Genomic DNA, 6,603 nt, shown 5'->3' on the forward strand with positions numbered 1-6,603 from the left:
GTTCTCCCTAGCTTATCTGCACATGAATGTAGGATATTCCAGTCTGCCAGCCACTGCTTCACCTGCTCCAGACCGCTAGCCACTGCCTTGTTTCATCCCTCTGTGCCTTGGCTTCCCCTCTCTGCCCTGCCTACCAGTCTGGATGAATGTTTCTTCTTTAACTCCTTGGTTGTTGGACTTCCATACAGTTTGATTTTCTGGCAGTTCTGTTTGCTTTTTGTTTTTAAATTGGTTGTTATCCTCCTTTTGGTTGTGCAAGATAGTGAAGAGTATCTATCCTACTCCTCCATCTTGGCTGTCTAGATTTTTAATACATCATTAGGTCATGTGAAAGAGACTATCAATGCTTGCCAAATAGCCTGGTGCTCCTCTCCTGGGTTAGGAGAAGTTGAAACATGGGAGTGGCTTTGTACCTGAGGCACTGCTTGTAGAAGACCCAGGACCCACATGAACTGCATCAGAGAGTGATGTAATCAAGAAAACACCTTTACTGTGGCAAATCCATGAGGTTTGGGGTTTATTTGTGACCACTGGCTAGTCTCCCCTCTTCTGATCCCCTGTGATTAAGACAAGTGGTGCTCACCAACACTTATGTACTCCACCCTTGCAGGTGGTTAGGGGCCACATGTCTGGGTTCTGCCAGTGCAGTCATGGGAGATATGTGAGCCCCTTGTCTAAAGACATTTTCATGGAAGAATTCACATTATTAAGGCACTCCCATTTTTTCCAACAATGCAACTCATAAATATTAAATACATTTTAAATAGACAAGATTGTTTCCCATGGAATATAAATGAGTCATGTGTGGGTTGCCTCTGACTGAGAACTCTGTTAGATCATATACCCTCAAAAGAGGAATCTGGCTATGTCCTCAAAAGGACTGGAATCCTGAAATAACAGAGATATGGTACTTAACTCGTACTCCCCTGAGAACTAATATATAGTATGTGGAAAAAGGTAGATTTCTGATGATAGTTATAGAATAATTATACTATAATGGAATATGATTAATATAGTAACCATGTGTCCAGAATGCTATGTGATACTGTTCCATTGGGCAATAGGAAAATCATTGGTAAAAGTAGTGTTGTTGTAGAAGCTGATAAATCTTGTGGTAGTACTAATGTTGATGGTCACATGCATTAGTAAAGTAATCCCAGGCCTCTCAGGGTGTTATTCCTCTGGAGAGGAAATTCCTCTGAAAATTTAGACTTAATTAATGGTAAGTTCATCATATTTTTTAATCAATCCACTGATGTATACCATATAGTCCAGAAAGCTATATATCAGGAAGAGAATAGAATTGTAGAGTAAGGACAAAAACTTGAGAAAGTCTGTGCTGCTATTATTGGGTGGTACAGCTGCTTATTTAAAGCCATGCCAACACCTCTCTGCTATGTAAAATGTTTAGAATACATGCATTTTGATGATATATCTAATTATACATTATTGCAAGGCTAATGGTTGCCATCAAATTGTGAGTAATTGTTCTGTCATAAGAAGGTCTTGAGCACGAGTTAGGAAGGTGAGCTATGCAGGAGGGGTCATTCCATCTATGCTGCAGTTGGCCAAAGATGTTTTTCTAAAATAGGAGTTTTGGGGTTTTTTTTTTTTATATCACTGATGCCTGGTCAAAGAGTGAAATCTGCTGATTAATAATGTTTTTCTGTGGCCATGGACTCAAAGCAAGTTTTAGGTGATATGTACAAGATCGTCAGCATTGTTTGCTGATAAAAGTGAGTCTCAGTGACACTTTGGAAGGCTCTTCCATTGGACTGATTGCAGGTCAAAATAATGCCTACATGCTAGGCAGGGGACAAGAAGCCCTGATGAGACACCATGGTGGATTCTCTGATCTTTAGGGGTTCTGTGCACATGAGATGGCTCCTGATCTAAGAAAGAGAAAACATGTCCTGGTTTGACCTTACAGAGATTGCAACTGGCATGCAAGCCTCTTTGCTCTCCATACTTCCTGTCTGAGGTATCCTGTGGCTGTGGTGCATATCCTCACTTTAATGCTTTTGCTATATTGGATCCTCTTCCTGTAAAAAACAAATATTTATAAGCAGGAACAGCTTGGGCCCTGTGAATCTTCTTCAGTAATTGAATCCTGTCTATCTGCTCCTGTTAGTCAACTTTCCATCTCCCCATTATCTAGCAAGGGGCCTGAACTGGGAAATGCATCTACTAAATATGAAATGACTGAAGTACCTACATACCCTTCCTTGGTAGGAAAAGAGTTATTTAAATAAATATTAAATACTAATTCCAAAACCAGGTAAAGATATAATGAAGAAAGAAAACTTTAGGCCAATATTACTGATGAACATAGATGCTAAAACCTTTAACAAAATATTAGAAAATTGCATCCAGCAATATGTTAAAAAGATCATACACCATGATCAAGTGGGATTCATCCAGGGATGCAAGGATAGTACAATATTTGCAAATCAATAAACATAATACATCGCATAAACAAAATGAAAGACAAAAATCACATGATCATATCAATAGATGTGGAAAATGCATTTGATAAGGTACAGCACCCACTTATGATAAAAACACTTAGCAAAGTGGGAGTAGAGGGAGCATTCCTCAACATAATAAAGGCCATATATGAGACACCTACAGCCAACATCATACTCAATGGACAAAAACTTAGAGCTTTCCCACTAAGATCAGAAAAAAGACAACGATACCCTCTCTCACCACTCCTATTCAACATAGTATTGGAAGTCCTAGCCACAACAGTCAGACAAGAAAAAGAAATAAAAGGTATCCAAATTGGAAAGGGGGAAGTAAAACTGTCATTGTTTGCAGAAGACATGATAGTGTACATAGAAAATCCTATAGGCTCCACCAAAAAACTACTAGACCTAAAATGAATTTGGCAAAACAGTCAGATACAAAGTCAATACTCAGAAATCGAAGGCATTCTTGTACACCATCAATAAAGCATCAGAAACAGAAATTGGGAAAAAATCCCATTTGATATAACAACAAGAAAAATAAAGTACCTAGGAATAAACCTAACCAAGGAGGTAAAAGACCTGTACTCAGAAAACTACACGACGCTGAAGAAAGAAATTAAGGAAGACACAAACAAATGGAAGCATATACCATGCTCATGGATTGGAAGAATTAACATCATCAAAATGGCCATACTATCCAAAACGATTTATAGATTCAATACAATACCTATTAAAGCACACATGACATATTTCACAGATATAGAACAAACATGTCAAAAATTTATATGGAACCATAAACGACCCCGAATAGCTGCAGCAATTTTGAGAAAGAAGAACAAAGCAGGAGGGATCACAATACCTGATATCAAACTGTGTTACAAGACCACTGTAATCAAGACACCCTGGGACTTGCATAAGAACAGACACATAGACCAATGGAACCAAACAGAGAGCCCAGAAATAAACCCAAGTATCTATGGTCAATTAATATTTGACAAAGGGGGAAGAAGCATAAAATGGAGCAAAAATAGCCTCTTCAACAAATGGTGTTGGGAGATCTAGACAGCTACATGCAAAAAAATGAAATGTGATTATCAACTTACACCATACACAAAAATAAATTCAAGGTGGATAAAAGACTTAAATATAAGTCGTGTCACCTTAAAAGTCCTAGAGGAGAACATAGGCAGGAAAATCTCAGACATTCCATGCAGCAACATCTTCACTGATATGTCCGCTAAAGCAAGGGACATAAAGGAAAGAATAAACAAATGGGACTTCATCAAATTAAAAAGCTTCTGCCTGACTAGAGAAAATAGTGTTAAAATGAAAAGAGAACCAATTGTATGGGAAAAAAAATTTGCCAATGATACCTTGGACAGGGTTTGATCTCCAAACTATATAGAGAACTCACAGGACTCCACTCCAGGAAGACAAAAAACCCAGTTAAAAAATGGGCAAAAGTCTTGAACAGATACTTCTCCAAGCAAGAAATACAGAGGGTCCAGAGACAGATGAAAAGATGTTCAGCATCACTAGCCATCAGAGAGATGCAAATTAAAACCACAAAGAGATACCATTTCACACTGGTCAGAATGACCATCTTAAACAAATCAACAACAAGTGTTGTAGAGGATGTGGAGAAAAGGGAACCCTAGCACACTGTTGGTGGGAGTGCAGACTGGTGCAGCCACTATGGAAAACAGTATGGAATTCCTCACAAAACTAAAAATGGAACTGCCTTTCGACCCAGCAATTTCACTGCTGGGATTATATCCTAAGAAACCTGAAATACCAGTTCAAAAGAACCTATGCACCCCAATGTCCACAGCAGCACAATTCACAATTGTCAAGTTCTGGAAGCAAACTAAGTACCCATCAGTAAATGAATGGGTCAAGAAACTATGGTGCATTTACATGCTGGAACACTAGGAAGCAGAGAGAAAGAAGGAGATCCCACCCTTTGCCATAGCATGGATGGAACTGGAGAGCATTATGCTAAATGAAATAAGCCAGGTGGTGAGGGACAAATACCATATGATCTCACCTTTAACTGGGACATAATCAACAAAAGAAAAAAGTAAGTAAAATATAACTACAGTCATTGAAATTTAGAACAATCTAACAATAGCCAGAGGGAAGTGGGGAGGGGACAAAGGGGAAAGGGTTTTCAGGAACTACTACAAAGGACTCATGGAGAAAACCAAGGGAGAGGGTGGAAGCAAGGGAGGGAGGTGGGTTTGGCTCAGATGGGGGACCAGTGTTGGGGGAAAATGCAGACAACTGTAATTGAACAACAATAAAATAATTTAAAAAATATTAAATAAATTATTTAAATAAATCAGTTAATTTAATTAAGTTTAATTGGATATCCAATAAAATAAAACTTTTCATCTACAGAGCAAATCTATAAACACTAGTGGAAATAAAAAACAACCCCCAATCCTGTTTATAGGTAGTGATTTGTCATTTGTCATCAATATTAATGTCTATTATTTATTGAGTATCTACTTAGAGCCAGAAATGGAGCCAAGTGCTTAATATTTAATTTTTATTCACCCATTTATCTATTCAACAAATATTTTTTGAGTACCTAGTTGATGGCTGGTAAGGTTTTAGATCCTGGGGACACATATCATTTATTTGTCTTAGCCAACATATAAGTTAAGTATACATCTTCATTTTACAGATAATGAAACTGAGCTTTATTGATGCTAACTTGAATCAGATTAGTGTACTAGCAAAATTTTAGGAATCTTGTTTTAGCCATGATTCCTGTTAGCTTATTAAAACTATGCTTAGTCTCTATTAGCCATAGTGCCCTTCCCTTAAAAATATCAACAGGGGAGTGGGAGGGAGAGAGAAGTGGGAAAGGTACAGAGAATAAGTAGCATAAGTGGTAGGTAGAAAATAGACAGGAGGAGGGTGAGAATAGTATAGGAAATGTAGAAGTCAAAGAACTTATATGTATGACCCATGGACATGAACTAAAGGGGGGAGAATGTGGGCGGGAGGGGTGTGCAGTGTGGAGGGGAGTGAAGGGGGGGAAATGGGACAACTGTAATAGCATAATCAATAAAATATAGTTAAAAATAAAAAATAAATAAAATCTGAAAAAAAGTAGGTGTGATAGTGTTCTGCCTAATTCACAAGGGAGGTAGCTAAGGATCAAAGAAGATAACATAGCTCACAGTGCTTTATAATCTGCAAAGTCCTATATAAAGGCAATATTATTATACATCTAAGGAGTGCTTTTGCAATGCTAAATCTGTGATATATTTCTGAAATTTAAAAAAATTGTTTCCCCTTCTAAGAATCAGAGGCAATCTATTTGAAGAAGGTAGTATAAAGATGTTTCTTATAAGAAGAATAGTTTTAAGTCCCATAAGTAAAGTCTTTACTATTCCATGGCAGATGGTAGCACGACCACAGAGTCATGTCAAGGGCAGCACTCTTCAGAAGACCAAAGTGGTTGATTCAGACTTTTTTCATTACCCATGCAGTTTTATTTTACATTTTGATTTAAAAAATTTTAAGTTGTGGTGGTAGATTTTTGACCAGGGTGACTTCCCAAAAGCAGATAAAAAAATGTAATGGCCTTGTGAATCCCATTCCTCTAGACTTAAAATTCTCTTGTCTGTAAAGTGCTTCCTAAACTAAATATAGCAGTACATCTACCAGGACTAAAATGATTTTCAAAAATATAAAATGACTATGTCCACATCTTAGGTACTAAAAAGGTTTGTTGGACTGTTTTTCTAACATATTGGATTTAGAAAAAAATATGCTAAACAATGAGTTTTAAATTTAAAATAAGATTTCTATGTTAGAGAGCAGCTTGAAGCCTATACAATAGCAATTACTGTGTAATTAAAAGTCAGATGGTTCCTGGTAGTGAATGTCATGGAAAAGACTGCCTTTTTGATGAACTGCCTTTAGGAGACAATGCTAAGCACTGGGGATGAGTAAACAGCCTTGAGTTAAAGAGGATCTCATCAGGACAAAACTTCATTAAAGAGGCAGAATGTATCATTTTCAAAATATTTCCGGCCTTTGAAGTATTAGAACTCTTCCAAGGAGAGTTTTCCTACTTTTTCAAGGAATAGTATGCTCTGATCTAAATGTTTGATTT

The sequence above is a fragment of the Desmodus rotundus genome, chromosome 8 (assembly GCF_022682495.2).
Source record: "Desmodus rotundus isolate HL8 chromosome 8, HLdesRot8A.1, whole genome shotgun sequence".
NCBI lineage: Eukaryota > Metazoa > Chordata > Mammalia > Chiroptera > Phyllostomidae > Desmodus > Desmodus rotundus.